This window comes from Eptesicus fuscus, chromosome 9 (genome assembly GCF_027574615.1).
Source record: "Eptesicus fuscus isolate TK198812 chromosome 9, DD_ASM_mEF_20220401, whole genome shotgun sequence".
Taxonomy (NCBI): Eukaryota; Metazoa; Chordata; class Mammalia; order Chiroptera; family Vespertilionidae; genus Eptesicus; species Eptesicus fuscus.
Window position 1 is genome coordinate 35,151,119 of NC_072481.1, and position 21,367 is coordinate 35,172,485.

The 21,367-nt window shown below is 37.7% G+C and overlaps 1 protein-coding gene and 1 non-coding gene across 2 annotated transcripts in view; both read left to right on the forward strand.

Moving 5' to 3' along the window:
- Window positions 1-21,367, forward strand: part of BEND5 (BEN domain containing 5) — an 800,567-nt gene that overhangs the window by 140,822 nt on the left and 638,378 nt on the right. The window lies entirely within an intron of this gene.
- Window positions 19,901-19,981, forward strand: MIR9324 (microRNA mir-9324). The gene has a single exon (NR_129122.2). It is a non-coding gene; the product is annotated as a microRNA mir-9324 (primary transcript).

Here is a 21,367-nt window from a genome sequence, read left to right on the forward strand (position 1 = left end):
GAGAAGAACATTGATGTCAGAGTGAAACATCCATCGGCTGCCTCCTCTACATCCCCTGCCAAAAATTGAGCCCACAACCTGGGCATGTGCACTGACCAGGAATCTGAACCAGCAATCTTTTGGTACACTGGATGATACCCATTCAACTAAACCATACCAGCCAGGGCCTTTTCTGATTTTTTTAACTCAGAAGTTTAGGTTATTGATTTGAGACCATTCTTATTTTCTTATATAGTCATGTAAAGCAATAAATTTCTCTTGAAATACATTTTCCTATAAATAGTCAGCATTTAAGTTGCATTCCATACATTTTTATATGTTTTGTTTTCATTGTTATTCAGTTAAAATATTTGTTAATATCCCTTGTGATTTATACTTTGATCCATGTGTTATTTAGAAGCTTATTGTATTATTTTCTGGGGATTTCCAGAGTTCTTTCTGTTCATTTCTAATTTAATTCTCAGTTGATGATCTTTTATGAATGTTCTTTATTCTAAGAGTTAAATTTTATTCATTAATTATTTAACATTTATTCCTTTAATGGAAATACTAATTCACAGAGAGATAATTATAGTGGTGGGAAGATATTGAAATGGACTGAGGATATTAGAATGATAGGTTTGTCTTTATTACATTAATATTTTATTGTACATTAATTTTTCTGTTTGCTAATTTTGATTATATGTTTTTAATATAAAAAATCTGAATTATAAAGAAATAGAAACAGAAAACAACCTCCCTTAATTTCTCCACCAAGAGACAACTCCTGTGGACTTTTTAGTGTCTTTCTTTTTTTCTGTTCCCTCCGCCTTTCTATTTAATGAGCAATTGAACAAGTAGTTCCCTTCTGCTAGGAACTGGGCTCCTATGCATGTAATTTTGCATATAATTTTGTGTTCTTCTTTCATTAAATATTAGATTCTGAAGTTTTCCTATGTTTTTAAATATTCTTTGTGACATTATTTTAGTAATTATATTTCATTTGTGAATGTCATCATTTATATATTTACTTATTTATTTTTATTGTTTAAAATATTATATATGTCTCCTTTTTTCCCCCATCGACCCCTTCCCAGCCACTCTCACCCCCCAGGACAAGACCCTACCTCCAATGTCCATGTCCATTGGTTATGCTAATATGCATGTATACAAGTCCTTTGGTTGATCTCTTAGCCCCATCACCCTCCAACACCCTCCCGCTCGCTGACTTCCCTCTGAGGTTTGACAGTCTGTATGGTGTTTCCCTATCCCTGGATCTATTTTTGTTCTTCAGTTTGTTGTTCATTATATTCCACAAATAAGTGAGATCATGTGATATTTCTCTTTCTCCGACTGGCTAATTTCATTTAGCATAATGCTCTCCAGGTCCATGCATGGTGTTGCAAATGGTAAGAATTCCTTCTTTTTTTACGGCCGTGTAGTACTCCATGGTGTCATACCATTGTTTTTTAATTCACTCATCTGTTGATGGGCACTTAAGTTGTTTCCAAATCTTAGCTATTGAAAAGTGTGCTGCTAGGAACATAGGGATGCATATGTCCTTTCTGATTGGTGTTTCTGATTTCTTGGGATATATTCCTAGAAGTGGGATTACTGGGTCAAATGGGAGTTCCATTTTTAATTTTTTGAGGAAACTCTATACTGTTTTCCACAGTGACTGCACCAGCCTGCATTCCTACCAGCAATGCACCAGGGTTCCTTTTTCTCCTCCGCATCCTCGCCAGCACTTGTTGTTTGTTGATTTGTTGATGATAGCCATTCTGACAGGTGTGTGATGGTACCTCATTGTTGTTTTGATGTGCATCTCTCGGATGATTGGATGATTAGTGACTTTGAGCATATTTGTATATGTCTCGGCCTTCTATATGCCTTCTTTCGAGAAATGTCTATTTATGTCCTTTGCCCATTTTTTATTGGGTTGTTTATCTTCGTTTTGTTAAGTTGTATGAGTTTCCTGTAAATGTTGGATATTAAACTCTTATCGGAGATAACATTGGCAAATATGTTCTCCCATGTAGTGGGCTTTCTTGTTTTGTTGATGGTTTCTTTTGCTGTGCAGAAGCTTTTTATTTTGATGTAGTTCCATTTGTTTATTTTCTCTTTAGTTTCCATTGTCTTAGGACCAGTATTTGTAAAGATATTGCTACAACATGTGTCTGATATTTTGCTGCCTATGGATTCTTCTAAGATTTTTATGGTTTCCCATATTACCTTTAAGTCCTTTATCCATTTTGAGTTTATTTTTGTGTATGGTTTTAAGTTGGTGGTCTAGTTTCATTTTTTGCATGTATCTGTCCAATTTTCCCAACACCATTTATTGATGAGACTGTCTTGACTCCATTGTATGTTCTTGCCTCCTTTGTCAAATATTAATTGAGCATAATGGCTTGGGTTGATTTCTGAGTTCTCTGTTCTGTTCCATTGGTCTATATGTCTGTACTTGTGCCAGTACCAGGCAGATCTGAGAACAATGGCTTTGTAATATAGCTTGATATCTGGTATTGTGATCACTACAATTTTGTTCTTTCTCAGGATTGCTGCAGCTATTTGGGGTCTTTTTTTTTTAATTCCATATGAATTTTTGGAGCGATTGTTCTAAGTCTGTGAATTATGCTGTTGGTATTTTAATGGGGATTGCATTAAATGTATAGATTGCTTTGGGTAGTATGGACATTTTAATGTTGTTGATTCTACCAATCCATGTTCACGGTATATTCTTCCATTTGTTTATGTCTTTTTCTGTCTCTTTTTTCAATTTCATGTAGATTTCCAAGTATAGGACTTTTGCCTCCTTAGTTAAGTTTATTCCTAGGTGTCTTAATTTTTTTGAAGCAATGGTAAATGGGATTGTTTCTTTAGTTTCTCTTTCTGTCAGTTCATTATTGGTGTATAAAAATGCCATCGATTTCTGGGTGTTAATTTTGTAATGTGCAAAATTGCCAAATTCATTTATTAATTTTAGTAGTTTTTTGAGGTAGTCTTTAGGGTTTTTTATGTACAATATCATGTCATCTGCAAATAATGACACTTTTATTTCTTCTTTTTCAATTTGGATGCCTTTTATTTCTTCTTCTTCTCTGATTGCTATGGCTAGCACTTCCAATATTATCTTGAGCAGGAGTGGTGAGAGTGGGCATCCCTGTCTTGTTCCTGTTCTTAGGGAAATAGTTTTAGTTTTTGCCCATTGGGTATGATGTTGGCTGTAGGTTTGTGATAATAAGGCTTTTATTATGTTGAGGTATGATCCCTCTATTCCCACTTTGCTGATAGTTTTTATAAAGAAAGGGTGTTAGATTTTGTCAAATGCTTTTTTCTGTATTGATTGATGTGATTGTGATTTTTGTCTGTCAATTTGTTTATGTGATGTATCACATTTATTCATTTGCATATTGTACCAGCCTTGCACCTCCAGAATAAATCCCACTTGGTCATGGTGTATGATCTTTCTAATATAATGCTGGATCTGATTTGCTAGAATTTTGTTGAAAATTTTAACATCTACATTCATTAGGGATATTGGCCTGTAATTCTCTTTCTTTGTAGTATCTTTATCTGGTTTTGGAATTAGGGTAATGCTGGCTTTATGGAAAGAGCTCGGAAGTGTGCCTTCCTCTTGAATTTTTTTGAAATAGTCTGAGTATGGGTTTTAGTTCTTCTTTGAATGTGTGGTAGAACTCCCCTGTAAAGCCATCAGGACCAGGGCTTTTGTTTGCTGGAAGACTTTTGATTACTGCTTCAATTTCATTGGTAGTTATAGACCTATTCAGTTTTTTTTATTTTTATTATTTCTGATCGAATTTTGGAAGAATATGTCTATTTCCTCTAGGTTGTCCAGTTTGTTGGAGTAGAGTTTTTCATATTATTTTTCACAATCCTTTGTATGTCTGTGGGGACTCTTGTTACTTCACCTCTTTCATTTCTGATTTTGTTTATTTGGGTCCTCTCTCTTTGTTTCTTGGTGAGCCTGGCTAGAGGTTCATCAGTCTTGTTTATCATTTCGAAGAACCAGCTATTGATTTTGTTGATCTCTTGTATTGTTTTTTTGGTCTCTATGTTGTTTATTTCCAATCTGATCTTTATTATTTCCTTCCTTCTGCTTACTCTGGGCTTTTATTGTTGCTCTCTTTCTAATTCTTTAAGTTGTAGGGTTAGTTAATTTATTACAGTTTTTTCATGTTTTTTGAGGTAGGCCTGTAGAGCTATGAACTTTCCTTACAGGACTGCTTTCACTGTGTCCCATAGATTTTGGATTGCTGTGTTTTCATTGTCATTTGTTACCAGGATGCTTTTTATGTCTTCTTTGGTAACCCAATCATTGTTTAATTGCATACTATTGAGCCCCCAAATATTTGATTTTTTTTCATTGTTTTTATTGTAGTTGATTTCTAATTTTATGCCATTGTGATCTGAGAAGATGCTTGATATGATTTCAATCTTCTTGAATTTGAAGAGTCTTTGACTGTGTCCCAATATGTTGTATATCTTTTGAAAATGTCCCATGTGAACTTTGGATTAATATGTATTCTGTGGCTTTGGGGTGAAATGTTCTGAAGATGTCAAAGTCCATGTGATCTAGTGAGTCATTTAGGATAGATATTTCTTTGCTGATTTTTTGTTTAAAGGATTTATCCAGTGGTATCAATGGGGTGTTTAAGTCCCCTCCTGTGATTGTATTGCTGTCAGTCTCACTCTTGGTATCCTCCAGAAGTTTTATTATGTATTTGGGTGCACCTGTATTGGGTACATATATGTTTACCAGAGTTACATTCTCTTGTTGAATTGCTCCCTTTAGTATTATGAAGTGGCCTTCCTTATCTCTTGTTTAGCCTTCACTTTGAGGTTTATTTTGTCAGATGTAAGTATTGCTACCCCAGCTTTTTTTTTTTTTTCCATTTGCCGGAAAAAAAATTTTCCATCACTTCATTATCATTCTGTGTGAGTCCTTTGTTCTGAGTTTGGTCTCCTATAGACAGCAGATATATGGGTCATGTTTTCTTATTCATTAACCTACCCTATGTCTTTTGATTGGAGTATTTAATCCATTTACATTTAAGGTTATTATTGACAGGTATTTGTTTGTTTCCATTGTTATTCTTTATGTCTGTGTTCCTTCTTCCTTTTCAATTTCTTCTTTTTACAGTAGTTCCTTTCACACTTCTTGCATTGCTGGCTTCATGGTAATAAACTCCCTTAGCCCATTTTTGTCTATGAAGCTCCTGAATTCACCTTCAATTTTGAATGATAGCTTTGCTGGGTATAGTATTCTTGGATTCAGTTCCTTGCTTTGCATCACTTTGTATATTTCATTCCATTCCCTTCTGTTCTGATGTGTTTCTGTTTAGAAATCAGTTGACAGTCTAATGAGAGATCCCTTATAGGTAACTTTCTGTCTCTCTCTAGCAGCCTTTAAGATTCCTTTTTTGTCTTTGGTGTTTGCCAGTTTAATTATGCTGTGTTCTCTAGCAGCCTTTAAGTTTCTTTCTTTGTCGTTGGTGTTTGCCAGTTTAATTATGCTATGTCTTGGTGTTGGTCTTTTTGGGTTCATCTTGTTTGGGACTCTGTTAGCTTCTTGGACTTGTGTGAGTTTTTTCCTCCCAATATCATTGAAATTTTCTGTCATTATTTCTTCAAACAGGTTTGGCATATGAGGCAGTTATATGGACTGCTTTAGAGTATTGTAAAGGGAATGCATTTTTTAAAATATGTTTTTATTTATTTTCGAGAGAGAAAGGAAGGGAGAGGGAGAGAGAGAAACATCCATGATAGAGAAACATTGATCTGCTGCCTGCTGCACACCCCCTACTGGGGATAGAACCTGCAACTCAGGCATGTGCCCTGACCTGGTGACCTTTTGGTGTGTGGAACGATGCCCAACAAACTGAGCTACACTGGCCAGGGTGGGTAAATACTTTGGTATCTTAGTCAGGTCATGTAGATATATACAAGGGAACATCCCATCACCCCCTTACTTCAGGAGTGAGACTGCCAAGTACTTCCACAATGATTACATGAAATACTACATCATTGCCATTTTAATGGATGCTTTATTCTTCCCATTGACATACTTTTGGTGATTTGCATACAACTTTTTAAAAAATATTTTTTTATTGATTTCAGAGAGGAAGGGAGAGGGAAAGAGAGATAGAAACATCAGTGATGAGAGAGAATCATTAATCGCCTGCCTCCTGCACACCCTCTATTGGGGATTGAGCCTGCAACATGGGCATGTGCCCTTGACCAGAATAGAACCTGGGACCCTTCAGTCCACAGGCTGATGCTCTATCCCCGTGGTCGGCAAATTGCGGCTCGCGAGCCACATGCGGCTCTTTGGCCCCTTGAGTTGTTAGCAAAGGCCAGCTTAGGAGTACCCTAATTAAGTTAATAACTGTGTACCTACCTATATAGTTTAAGTTTAAAAAGTTTGGCTCTTAAAAGAAATTTCAATCGTTGTACTGTTGATATTTGGCTCTGTTGACTAATGAGTTTGCCGACCACTGCTCTATCCGGTGAGCCAAACTAACTATGACTTGCATACAACTTTCGATCTTTCCCCAGAAATGCCAATTTGAAGTCCTAAGATACTGCTGAAGTGAATACTCTGCTATTTGGTTCTCTATAAATTTATGTTTTTATCAGTTATGCAGTTTTCATGCATGTACCGTTCTGTTGAGGCAGCTATGGTATGGTGAAAAAGGGAATAACGTTTCTTGAAGAACTTAGTGGTCTGAATGCAAGCTTCATTTTGAGTTCAGGGTGCAGTGATACTTCCTGATTATAGTTTGAGTTTTTCTTTAGTCATGTAATTAAGATTGGAAATGGTTAGGGGTTGGGAATAGTGAAATGAGTAGGCCTCATGTCATTCTTTGATTTGAATCTTGTTGAACAAGATTTTTAAAAAATATGTTTATTGATTTTAGAGGGAGAGGTATAGAGTGATAGAAACATCAATAGGCTTCCTCCTGCACACCCTCTGCTGAGGATCGAACCCCCAGTCAGTACATATACCCTGACCAAAAATTGAACTGTGACCTTTTGGTTCATGGGTTGACACTCAACCACTGACCACCCCGGCTGGGCTGAATAAGTGCTTCTTCTAGTTCAACTCAGCTTATTGGGCTCCACTATTTTGGGGTTCAGGATATAAACCACAGCTAATACTAAACTATCGTCCCCACCTTTGCTAGTAATTAGCTCTTCTATGCATACATCTTTTGCCAGGATCTCTTGGAAAGGAGTGATTTATTGAGAGCAGAACTGGCATGTACTTTGCACCCTTGGACAAGTATTATCTTAAAGACATTCTAATTTCATCCATATTTCTAACACAGTTGAACCATATTTTTTTTTTATACCACAACCTAGCTTCTTGGTTAAGTTGATAAATTACCATGTGTCTCAGTGTCCTGGGATTATAACATCAGTTTGTTATAGTTATGATTAATAATATCATCCATCTAGGAGCTCCTGGAAGAGACATTATATTTTGTTCATTGCTAAATCACCAGTACCTAGTATAGAGTGTAGCATAGGGAGGTGGTCAATGCATGCTTGCTGAATTTTGAACTCAGGGAAGGTATAGGCACATGTAGGGGAATGACTCAAAATGTCTGAGTTGGGGGTATGAGTGAGCAGGTGTTGATTAAGGATTCAAACCTTTGGTTTAGGCCAATGGTTGGCAAACTCATTAGTCAACAGAGCCAAATATCAGCAGTACAACGATTGAAATTTCTTTTGAGAGCCAAATTTTTTAAACTTAAACTTCTTCTAACGCCACTTATTCAAAATAGACTCTCCCAGGCCATGGTATTTTGTGGAAGAGCCACAATCAAGGGGCCAAAGAGCCGCATGTGGATCGTGAGCCGCAGTTTGCCGACCACGGGTTTAGGCAGTAACCTCTGGAATGTGGGTGATAGTAGATTAGATTCTGACTGGATCTCGGGCAGAAAATATTATTCCCAATTTCTCCTAGACCTTGAACAATGTCTTCATAGTCATTAATCTGTTGATTCACTGATTCACAAATATTCTCTGAGTGTCTGCTCTATACTAGGATCTGGATTGGGTGCTGAGAATATAACAGTGGATGAGCCAAACACAGTCCCTGCCTTTTAGGAGTTGTGTGGAGATTGCAACATCCACAAATAGATGTACTGCAGAAACTGTAAACAAGGTATAACAAGACAGTGGAAAAATGGTCGAACTGGTACATCATTTTCTAGGGGAAGCATTGCTTTGAGAAAGGAAGATTGTGTTGGGTTTAGGTAAGGAGTGTAAGAGCATTCTGTGCTGAAAATGGTTATAAGGAAAGTTATAGTGATCTGAAACAGTTTAGTTTGCTTCAGACCCAAACATTAGTTCAGCTTGACTGGAATATATGGTATAAAAGAAGGGTGTGGAGCCTTGTGAAAAATGAGGCAGGTTATATAGAACAGGGTCAAGTATTTATTATTTGCTGGGGTGAGAGGAGGAGCATTGAAAGGTTTTCAAAAGGGAAACAATATGGCCAAGATATAAGATTTAGCAGTATTCTTATTTATTTATTTAATGTTATGAGAAGTTTTAGAGACTCAGAGTTTGATTCCTTTACATTTCATCATCATCATCATTATTATTATTATTATTATTATTATTAAAAAGGCTACTGCTTTGCTGGATCATGAGGCTGCGGGCCAGAAGCAGAAGGAAACTCTGATAGAGCTGAGATTTGCAAACAACAAATTTCTGTTGTGGGGACTAATATTTTAAAATCTGGTGTTTGTGCTATTTTTCTCATTATACATACCTGTTGTGTTGCCAAGAAACTGTTTAGCAACATGTTGCAGACTTTCAATTCAGATATTTGCTCTTCACTTCCCTTGTAATTAGTGGCAAAGAACAGAGTTGCTTTTATATAGAGTTCTAGTCAGGAGATATCTAGTTTACTTCAAGGAAACATTTATGGATGAATAGATTGATTATATATGTAAAGACACTACTAGGTATAAGTAAATAAAACATGAATCCTGCCCTGAAAGAGCTAGTAGTCTTCTGTGGGAATTAGACAAATAAATGGTCAGTTACTCTATGGTGAGATGAGGGCAACAAAAGAGAGAAGCAGCAGAGGTTGTGGGGGCACAGAAAAGGTGCCCCTGACACAGAGTAGGAAGGGAAGGGAGGTACTCAGAGCAGGTGATCTCTGAACTAAGGCTTTAAAGATGAGTAGGAATGAAATGAGCCAGTGAAGGAAGGGAGAAGGAGAACAAAAGGTGGATAATGGATGAGAGTTTCTAGATGGGAAGAACTGAGGAAAAAAAACATGGAGGTGAGGGAAACACTGGTATATTTGTAGATGCACATGTAATTCAATGTAACTCAATTGTTTTTCCTTTTTATGTATAGAGCTCTTTCTTGTGTGATACTGGTTAATAGGGGACTAGGTACTGAGAATTGAATTCTGATTTGTTTCAGGGAGGTACTGGTATAATTGGAATAAGACATTCATTAATTTATTTTCTAAACAATCATTGATTATTCCTGCATGCTAAACCCTTTGTTGATGCTGAGAATATCCTCTTTTATCTAATTTATGGGCCAGGCTCCTAATTTTTCTGAGCCTTAATTCCACATCTGGAAAATGGGACATTAATATCAAGTTCACAAGATTGTTTTGAGGATTAAATTAGATTACATATATTTTTGCCAACTATCATATTCTAACATTTTTCATATTAATAATGTTACATGGGAGAAGATTATCTTGATTAACTGAAATAAAATTTGTTATTGTGTGAAGAACCTCACAGAGACCAAAGTGAAATCATTGAATGGTCATTCTCTAGGCATACCCTAACACTTAGAACCTAACAAATTAGAAAAAAAAAATTTCCCAACTGTTATTTTCGGTTCTTTAACAACCCTATGTCTTGAACTTTTTTTTTTTTCTGCTATAAAATGAGGATAAGAATACCTGACTCATAGGATTTTATGGGGAAAATGAGATAATGTGTTTGAAATAAATAATGTATCTAAGTGTTTTGCACTCAGTATGTTTTAAATAAATATTTGTATCTTCTGAATCTGAGCAAAAATAAGAAATTTGTTTCAGAGTTGTGAATAAGCAAATGTATCATGTTAGAATTTGTGATTGATTACCAGATTGCAAAGGTAGAGAATTGTCAAATATGGTCCCAAGATTTCAAGTATATGCACATAAATGTTCAGGAAAAAACAGATGGGGTTATTGTGGTATCTGATTCTGAGAGATAAGATTTAGATTTCTCTATTGTGATTGTCAAAATTCTTCCAGCCTTGATCCACTGTCTAGTTCCAAATCCACTCCCACGGGTTTGGTTATTTGTTACAGTAGCACCCCACTATCATTACCAAAGTGTGTATTAGTTATCTGTTGCCGTGTAAAAATTACTGTAAATTAGTGACTTAAAATAACACATATCAGCTCAGTTTTTATGTGTCAGGAGTTCAGGCTTAGCTGTGTCTTCTGCTTGAGATCTCACAGGCTGTAATTTAGGCGTTGCCTAGGTTGCATTTTTATCTGGAGGCTTGACCAGGGAAGAATACTCTTCTAAGCTCATCCAGATTATTGGCAGAATTCAGCAACCTATTTATTATGGGATTTAAGGCTCTACCTTCTTGTTGTTTTTTATTTTTGTTTTAAAATATATTTTATTGATTTTTTTTACAGAGAGGAAGGGAGAGGGATAGAGAGTTAGAAACATCTATGACAGAGAAACATTGATCAGCTGCCTCTGGGGATGTGCCCGCAACCAAGGTACATGTCCTTGACCGGAATCGAACCTGGGACCCTTCAGTCTGCAGGCCGACGCGCTATCCACTGAGCCAAAACGGTCAGGGCTCTAGCTTCTTGTTGGCTGTTGGCTGGCTGCAGGTTACCCTAGGCCAGTGTTCGGCAAACTCATTAGTCAACAGAGCCAAATATCAACAGAGCCAAATATCAATTGAAATTTCTTTTAAGAGCCAAATTTTTTAAACTTAAACTATATAGGTAGGTACATTGTTATTAACTTAATTAGGGTACTCCTAAGCTGGCCTTTGCTAAAAATGTCCTCAGTCTGATTGAGGCATGTGGCTTGCAAGCCGCAGTTTGCCAACCACTGCCCTAGGCTATTGGAGGCCACCTGCATTTCCTTACCACCTGGATTTTGTCATGATGGCTGCTTACTTTATCAAACCAGCAAGCTCTAGAACAGTGATGGCAAACCTATGACATGCGTGTCAGCACTGACATGCGTAGCCATTTCTGATGACACGCGGCCGCTAAGGCGGCCGCATGCCGAGGATGAAACATTTGCTGCTCCTGAGGATGAAACATTTGCGAAATAATGTTTTTTCCTCAAAGTGACACACTACCCAAGTTATGCTCAGTTTTTTGGCGAAGTTTGACACACCAAGCTCAAAAGGTTGCCCATCACTGCTCTAAAGAGAGCAAGCATGTCAAACTCGTGGCCCACGATGAATATTTTTGTGGTCCAGACAATATAACGATATATAAGAAATGTTTCAATAAAAATTTTGTAACTTAATTTTTACAATATCCTGTTATACATTATCCTACCTAATTAAAGAGTAATATGCAAATTAACCATCACTCTGCTATACCCACAAGCCATGCCCACCAGCCACGCCCACCAGGAAACCATCCCCCGGAGGCTTTCCTGGCCTTGGGCACCAGCGGGGAGCCTGCGATGGGTCACAGGCAACTGGGGGTCCGCTCCTGCGAGGGGGTCTGCTCCTGTGGTTGATTGCAGGGAGCTGGGGTCCCCTGCCCAGGGGGCAGTGTCTGCGATCACAGGGAGTTGGAGGTCCCCTTCCCAGGCCTAAAGCTTTGGCCAGAGGCTTTAGGCCTCGGCAGGGCATAGCCGGTGATTGGTGTGAACTATAGAGGAAACACCTTTTCTGACTGCACATTGGCTAAGCTTCCTGTATACCACTGGTAATATTCTTAGTAACTTGGGTAATAAGAATCCAAAAAGGTGATCTAGGGTTTTTCCACCACACTTCTGGAGAAAAAAATGAAGGTCCGCTGCTGGAGGGCTAAGAAATGTCATATCCCGCCCTCGCTGGTTTGACTCAGTGGATAATGCCTGGGCCTGCAGACAGCAGGGTCTGGGTTGATTCTGATCAAGGGCATGTACCTACGTTGCAGGCTCCTCCCTGGCCGGGTCCCAGATCAGGGCTCATGCAGGAGGCAACCAATCAAAGTATTCCTCTCACTTTGATGTTTCTCTCTGTCTTTCCCTTTCTCTTCCACATTCTCTAAAAGTCAATGGAAACATATCCTTAGGCGAGGATAAAAAAAAAAAAAAAGAAAGAAAGAAAGAAATGCATATCCTATGAAAGACACATCTTGAAAATGCCTAAAGAGAGTTGTCATTTTTTCTTGGTGAAGGGACTGGAGTCATGTTGATGAAAACACCTTGGTGGCTGTGGTAACTAGCAGTGGCTGCAGCAGCAGAGTGATGGGGCTGGTGCCTTCCCCTGACCAGCCCGGTTGCCTCCCACAAAGGGAGGCCAGACTGCGGCTTAGGCCCGCTTCCCATGGGGATCGGGCCTAAGCCATCAGTAGGACATCCTCTGAGGGCTCCCAGTATGTGAGAGGGGGCAGGTTGGGCTGAGGGACCCCCCAACCTCCAGTGCATGAATTTTGTGCACCGGGCCCCTAGTTACTAGCAGGGTTGCCTAAGACCATCGGAAAACACAGATATTTACATTACGATTCATAACAGTAGCAAAATTACAGTTATGAAATAGCAACGAAAATAATTTTATGGTTGGGGGTCACCACAACATGAGGAACTGTATTAAAGGGTTGCGGCATTAGAAATGTTGAGAACCACTGCTAAAGTAAGTCTCCTAGCATAATATGTAACCCATTATGTAACATAATCACATGCATGACATCCTACTATTCTTGTTATGTCATTTTTAATCATTTATTGAGGAATAATTGACAAAATTGTGATATATTTAAAGTGTGTAATGTCATGATTTGATATATGTATACATTGTGAAAGGATTCCCCACATTGAGTTATTAACACATGCATCACCTCAAATACTTACTTTTCTTTTTTTGTTAGAACAGTTTTTTACTCTCAGCGAATTTCAATTAAATAATATAGTGTTACCAATTATAGTCACCATGTTTTGCACTAAATCCTCAGATCTTATTCATCATATAACTGAAAGTTTGTATTCTGTACCCTTTTAGCAATGTCCCCCTATTTTTCCTTCTCTCAGTCCCTGGCAACCACTTTTCTATTCTCTCTTTATTTCTGTGAGTTTGACTTTAAAAAAAAATTACATAAAAGTGAGATCATACAGTATTTGTCTTTCTCTGTCTGCCTTATTTCACTTAGCATAGTGCCTTCCAGGTTCGTTCCTCCATTTTGTCACAAATGAAAGGAATTTATCATTTTTTATGGCTAAATGATATTCTTCTATGTTGTGTCACATTTTTATTTTCTTGATAAATTTATCCATTTATAGACACGTGGGTTGTTTCCATTACTTTGGCTATTGTGAATAATGCTGCAGTAAACAAGGTTCTCTCTTTGAGATAATGATTTTATTTCCTTTGGGTATATACCCAAAACTTGGATTGCTGGATCATCTGATAATTCTATTTTTAATTTTTTCAGAAACCTCTATACTGTGTTCCATAGTTTACATTATAAACAACCATATACAAAAATTCATTTTCCTCCACATTGTTGCTAGCCTTTTAAAAATATGAATATTTTTATTGATTTCAGAGAGGAAGGGAAGAGAGAGAGATAAAAACATTAATGATGAGAGGAAACCACTGATCAGTTGCCTCCTGCTTTCCCCACACTGCAACCCAGGCATATGCCCTGACTGGGAATCAAACCGTGACCTTTTCGTTCATAGGTTGATGCTCAACAACTAAATCATGCTGGCTGAGTCAAGCATTTGTTATCTTTTGTTGTTGTTGTTCTTCTCTCTTTAAATAACCATCCTGACAGGTGTGAGCTGGTATCTCATTGTGGTTTTGACTTTAATATCACCAATGATTAGTGATGTTGACTACATTCTTATGTACTTATTGGCCATTTGTATGCCTTCTTTAGAAAAATGTCTATTTTTTTTGGCCATTTTTTAATTGAGTTTATGTCCCGGTCACTCCCTATAGATCCAGGGTGTGTTTTTTTGCTATTGAAGTTATATGAGTTCCTAGTATATTTTGGATTTTAACCCCTTATCAGATATATGGTTTGCAAATATCTTCTCTCATTCCACAGGTTGCTTTTTCATCACTCCAGCCCTAAGGTAGGCACCATGACATGGGAAAATACTTGTTTGAACTGTTGCAAGTGACTACAGTTAGGGGCAGATTCATGATTGAGCAAATTTTATTCTGAACACAATTATAATTAAGTCTGCACACTGGGATTTAAAAGAGCAATATCAACACAATGAACATTGGAAAAATTTACAGATTCCAAATGTTGACAAGTTTGAACCAAAAGCAGTAAGCTCATTATCAATTTTATTTTGTATCTTTTGTAGGATTTTTTTCTGTATACACTCAACATTTATCTTTTCATTTAAACTGTGTGGGTATAAAATTAAAATGTTAATTATAAACATCATGGGAAGGTGGTTATAAACAAGCAGCTCTCATCCAAAAAATAATTATGCACACAATCAAAAATGTTTTCAAATTAAATTGAAAAGTCTTGGTACAGAGTATTTTACTTTTTCTGAGATAGATAGGGATATGTTGGCAGTGACATGTTTTTCGTATAAAACAATGTATTCAGGGTATTTTTGCTGAAATAAATTAGCTGGTTGTGTGCATTTACTCCCACTTCCATTGAGGTGCTGGAGGGTGAGGAAAATGTACCTTGGATGTCTGGAGAAGTATTGGTAGGGAGTATGGGACTGAGAAAAAAATCAACCAAAAAATACTATAGACCACTCTGGAGACTTGAGAAATCATTATTAATTAGCCACTTGCTTTTATGGAGTTTTTCTTTCTATATGAAATTTGTTGTGAGAAATGCAGGGGAGTATTATTCTCCTGACCCACAATATGGGGAGTTCTAGTTTACGGTGACCTAAGAATACTTTAGCAAGACATAGGGTATCACCATGGAACTCACATTATAGGAGACTAGAGGCCCGGTGCATGAAATTCGTGCATGGGGGGGGTGTCCCTCAACCCAGCCTGTACCCTCTCCACTGGGATCGGGCCTAAACGGGCGGTTGGACATCCCTCTCACAATCTAGGACTGTTGGCTCCCAACTGCCCTCCTCTGCTGGCCTGGTCCCCCCCAACTGCCCTCTCCTGCAAGCGTGGTCCCTCCCAACTTCCCTCCTCTGCTGGCCTGATCCCCCCCAACTGTCCTCTCCTGCAGGTCTGGTTCCCCCACAGCTGCCCTCTCCTGCTGGCCTGGTCTCCACCAACTGCCTTCCCCTGCAGGTGTGGTCCCCCCAACTGCCCTCCCCTGCTGGCCTGGGATCCCCCCAACTGCCCTCCTCTGCTGGCCTGGTTACCCCTAACTTCCCACAACTGCCCTCCCCTGCAGGCCATCTTGTGGCAGCCATCTTGTGTCCACATGGGGGCAGCCATCTTTGACCACATGGGGGCGGCCATCTTGTGTCTTGGTGTAATGGTCAATTTGCATATTACTCTTTTATTAGATAGGATAATAATAATACTAAAGAATAGAAATGCTGATAATTTGCCCAAAGTTACACAACTGATAAGTGGTTGAACCAGGCTTTGAACCTTATAAGTTTGATTCATCATCCAATAATCTAGATTATTAAATTCAATGAAACTTTATTCAGGCTTATGACTGCCTGAATGAATGCCCTGATTGAAATAGGAAATACAGGGGACCAATTCATTTATTCTGTGAATAAATATTTATTGAACACCCACTGAGTATTCTATGAGTATCTACTAAGTATTTTTCCTTTCCTCTGTGTTTTCATAACCCTTCATATGTTGAGACACATTGTTTTATATTGGGAACAACAACAAAATTAATAGTAGGAAGATTGAGGTCATATCAATGTTGTATTAATGGTTCAGTAAGTGTCTCATTAATAAGCAAACAATAAGAGGACTTGGCTATATGACCCTAAGAGTAGCCATATTAGACTAAGTTTATAAATAGGGAGTCTGTAGTCTAATCTGTCTTTGATTTGTATTCAAGTTTACTTGCTATAAGCTCTTTTTTCTTTCTGATGTTTCAGGTATTTTTCGATTTGTTTGACAATAAACATAGCTGTGTAACTTTAAAACAATAATAAAATCATTTTGTGAATGCTTATTATGTGCCAAGAATTGTGCTAATATTTTACATGTCTTATTTAATTCTTTTAACAATCTTTCATGGAAGGTACTCATATAGCATAAATGGTTTGGGAGTCACAGAAATCAGAGTTCAAATCCCAGCTTAATCACTCACTAATATGTGACATTGGACTAATTTAACATCTTTCTAGCTCTACTATGGTGATGTTAAGATTCTCATTTTACTCTTTCTAAAAATTTATCTTTATTGTTGAAAGTATTACAGTTATCCCCTTTTTCCTCCAATGACCCTCCTCTACCCCAGGCCTTCACTGCCCTATTGTCTGTGTCCATGGCTTCTGCATATATGCATATAAGTTCTTTAGTTAATCTCTTCCTACCCCCCACCCTTCAATCCCTTCCCTCTGAAATACGTCGGTCTGTTGCATGCTTCCATGTCTCTGGTTCTATTTTGTTAGTCAGTTAATTTTGTTCATTAGATTCCACATACATATGAGATCATATGTTATTTGTCTAACTCTAACTGGCTTATTTCACCTAGCATAATCATCTCCAGGTCCCTCCATGCTGTCTCAAAGGGTAAGAGATCCTTCTTTTATATAGCTGCATAGTATTCCATTGTGTAAATGTTCTACAGCTTTTTATCCATTCATCTACTAATGGCACTTGGGCTATTACCAGATCTTAGCTACTGTAAATAATGCTACTGTGAACATAGGGATGCATATATCCTTTCTGATTGGTGTTTTGGGGTTCTTAGGATATATTCTGAGAAGTGGGATCACTGGGTCAAATGGCAGTTCCATTCTTAATTTTTTGAGGAGACTTGATTCTGTTTTCCATAGTGGCTGCACCAGTCTACATTTCCACCAGCAGTGTACTAGGGTTCCCTTTTCTCCACATCCTTGATAGCACTTTTTTGTTGATTTATTGATCGGAGCCATTCTGGCAGGTGTAAGGTAGGCACCTCATGGTTGTTTTGATTTGCATCTCTCTGATGATTAGTGACACTGAGCATTTTTTCATATGTCTCTTGCCCGTTTGTATGTCCTCTTTGGAGAAGTGTCTATTCCAGTCCTCTGCCATTTTTTAAATTGGATTGTTTGTCTTCTTTTTTGTTGAGTTGAATGAGTACTTTATATATTTTAGAATGCTTTTCTTTAATTACTGGTGAGTTTGAATATTTTTGTATCTAAGTTTACATTCTCCTGGTCAGTTGTTCCTGCATGATTTTCACTCATTTTGATGTTGATGGCAATTATCAGTTTGACTCATTTTTTCTCAGTAAGAAAAAATGTTTCCAATCATTGTATGTTGTGCTTGATAAAAGTAGCTCTTGCTCATTTTTATTCATAGTTCAAAATATAAAAAATAAAACAAGTGCAAACATTTAGACTATTTTGACCCTCAAAACAAAATAGAACACATGTTCATAGAACTTTCAATTCTCTGCTATCTCAAGCAACACAGAATTCCTGGTAACATGCAATATAGGCACCCAGGGGGCTTGAAGAATTTATTGAGATATGACCACCATAACCACTCCTCCCATTTTGCTTAAGTACTCATTGTTCTTTTGTTGTTGATATTATTTTTGATAACATCATTTACAAATTGTTTTGTAGCTTAAAAAACTCAAACATTAGAAATATTTTTAAAAGTGGAATGATGACATAATGAAAGCTAAATAAATATTTCACATGTTGTAATTAATGAAAAATTAATTACAGCCCCCAAAAGGAATTTAAAAATTGTTCACTAAACTGTATTCTTCTGAAACATTATTACATTGAAATGGATGAATAGCTGATAGAAGAATCAATAAAAGAAATTAGTACCAAAAGTTCAATGGCAGGGATAAGGTAGTATGTAAATGTCATATAATCCCTTGCTATATAGTATTTTGAAAATAATTTTTTTTGTTAAATGTATCTTTATTGTTGAAAATATTACAGATGTGCACTTTATTTCCCCCATTGGTCGTGTCCATCATGCCTCTGCCCCTCACCCACTATTGTCTGTGCCCATGGGCTATGCATATATGCATATAAATTCCCTGGTTAATCTCTCCCCTTCCATCCCAGGCTTTTACATCATTGAATCTGTTTTGTTCATCAGTTTATTTTGTTCATTAGATTCCACATCTTATAATAAAAGCCTAATATGCTAAGTGTCCAGTAGTCCAGTCGGCCATTCAACCAATCAAAACGTAATATGCTAATGATATGCTAAGGCTGCTCAACCGCTTGCTATGATGTACACTGTCCACCAGGGGGCAGATGCTCCAACCAGTAGGTTAGCTTGCTGCTGGGGTCTGGCCGATCAGAACTGAGCGAGAGGGGCTGGACACGTCCTGGAACCCTTTCACAGTCCCTCCCCGGCTGGCCAACCTCCTGCGTTCCTTCTCAGTCCCGATTGTGCACCAAGGGTCCCTTGGCCTGGCCTGTGCCCTCTTGCAATCCAGGCCCCCTTAGGGGATGTCAGAGAGGCAGTTTCATCCCAATCCCGCAGGCCAGGCCAAAGGACCCCACTGGTGCAAGAATTTGTGCACTGGGCCTCTAGCAGTAAATATTTTTCTTAGTCTTCTTGCTTTTTCACTGTTAAATTTCTTTCTTCTGCTGATGTTTAAAATATTTTTCAGTTAGAGTACTCAATAGTAACCATTTTCTTCTAGGACTTTTGTGTTATTTTAATTTAATTCTTTAATATATCTGTAATTTATATTAATGCACACAGAATGAGGTAGAGTTCTAACGTTTTTTTCCCAAATGGTTAGCCAAATGTTCTTAGCCATTATTACTAACTAATCTATTTTTTTCCCAACTGGTTTCAAATGCTATCATTTTAATGTATCAATTTCTTTTATGCACTTGCATTAGTTTATGGATTTTCTACTTTATTTCACTGAACTGTTTGTTTGATACATGTAATGTACTATTTTGCGTGCTGTCATTTTATAAAAAGTGTCAATATCCAGAAAGGCAAGGCATCAAATGCTCTATTCTTAAAGTGTATGATTCATTCCAAATTGCTTTAATTTTTATGTTGCTAATTTCTCTAAATCAGTACCAGAGAACAAAAACAATAGCAATTTAGTTAATATATGGCATTGGATGACTTATACCTGGGATCCTAGGCCAAATGATTTTGCAGGTAAAGAGGTATAACTTTTTTCACTATCATGCTTCAGCTATTGATTTATAATCCAAGCTCTGACAATTAAGAATTATATCTGTATTATAATTCCTCTTGTATCTAGCAAGAAGAACTTGGCCTATTTCAAATTTTAGTAATATTTTAAACACATAGTCTTACCATTGTCTCAATGTGTAAAGATTTTTTTGATTCTCTATTTAAATAACCTTTCTTTCCATCAGCAGTACTGTCAGCTTCATGGTGTGATCTGCTGGTTCTGGTTCCTGGAAGACTGAAATGTGACATTTGCATAAAGTAGGTTAGATCTTGCCAGATTAGGTGGAGATTCTTGCAGGGGGAGTTCAGCTTCATAAACCCTTGCAAGATACTCCTCTGTCTGGAAAGGTCTTCCTCTGCAAACAGGGGCTCTCATACCTGCTTGACCCAAGAGTAGTTCTCCTTTGTCTGGGAAGGTCATTCTTTGTGATCAAGTGCTACCATGCATACCCTTGACCAAAGAATAGACCTCCTCTGTCTAGGAATGTCATCCTTTTGGGTCATGTGCTTCTTGCAAACACTTGACTGAAGACTTATTCTCTCCCAGGAAAGTTTTCTTCCTTAGTAAAGTACTTGGTTTTGGGGAGGGGTATGTGTGGAGCAGGCAGCAACAAAGGCTACTGGCTCAATTGGTCGTATCAGCTGAATTGGTGTCAGTATAGCCTGTGGGAGAAATGCATTGTGGGATTACAGATATCACACCTTCCCATGTCTGGATGTAAATGTTTTATTTTTTGTAAGTTACTTTTCAGATTGTTCCATTTAGAGGAATATAATGAATTCCATGTTAAGATCATTATTATCTTAGCCATGTTGTAGCATTCTGACTTCTGTGCCCATAAATGGTTTCTGTGCCCTGGGTTCTTTTTTTTTTTTTTTTTTTTTGGTAAAATAGTGGTGATGCCTACCTCACAGGGATGTTGTGAGGATTTAATGAATTAACAAATATAAAGCAATAGAAAAACGCATTTTAGTTAATGCTCAAGAAATGATTATTACAGCTGTGGTTAAGCTTAGGGAAAGCATTATGGAAATATGACCCTTCTTTAAACACCCTGGATCCTTGTCCTTTGGTGAAATCCCAATGTCTGTAGATTCTGTGCTTCAACTCATTCCCAACTCTATGCCTACCACATAGTGTGATTCCATGTTGTGCAGGGCGAGGGTTGAGGCTAGGCAGTTGTTAACAGGAGTTTAGGAGTATGTTCACATTTCAAAGGTGAAGGTAAAACAGAGTCTGAAACTCAGTAAACTAGCACCTGAGGGAAAGCATGGATGCTGAAGCTGGAAAACATGGTCTCAAGAATCATATAAGATCCCAGAGAAATCTAGATGATATGCCAGCCAGGTTCATAGAAATCTAGTGAGATATTTATGATAGTGATGATCCTCAGGAGTTGAAGGGATTAGAGAGAAGCTGGCAAGAGAATAAATTGAAGACTATAGCACTAAGAAAATCTTGGCTTTATAATCCAAAATCTTAAAATCTCTATATAGGAAGGCATTTTAGTAGTCACCTAATCCAGCCCTTAAGGTAGTGTTAAGAGCTTCTTTATAGCTGGAGTGCTGAGAAAGGAACATGGAAACAAGATCAGGATAAGTATAAAGACCACTGGGAAAAGGGCCATCCTGTGAGTGGGGATAAAAAGTTCAGATAATCACCAAGATTAAGCATTCCTGTTTGTGGCTTTCTTTTAAAATTGGTTAGGGCATGGAGCAGGACTAGTTTAAAGGTGCATGCTGAGTTCAAGGGCTCCAGAGCCAGATAGGACAGTGGGAACGCAGGACCCAGATTGAAGAATAATAGGGGCATGCATTACCTGGCTGAAGTGAAGGAGGAAGGAGAAGCACTGAGTAGAACAGGAAGGCT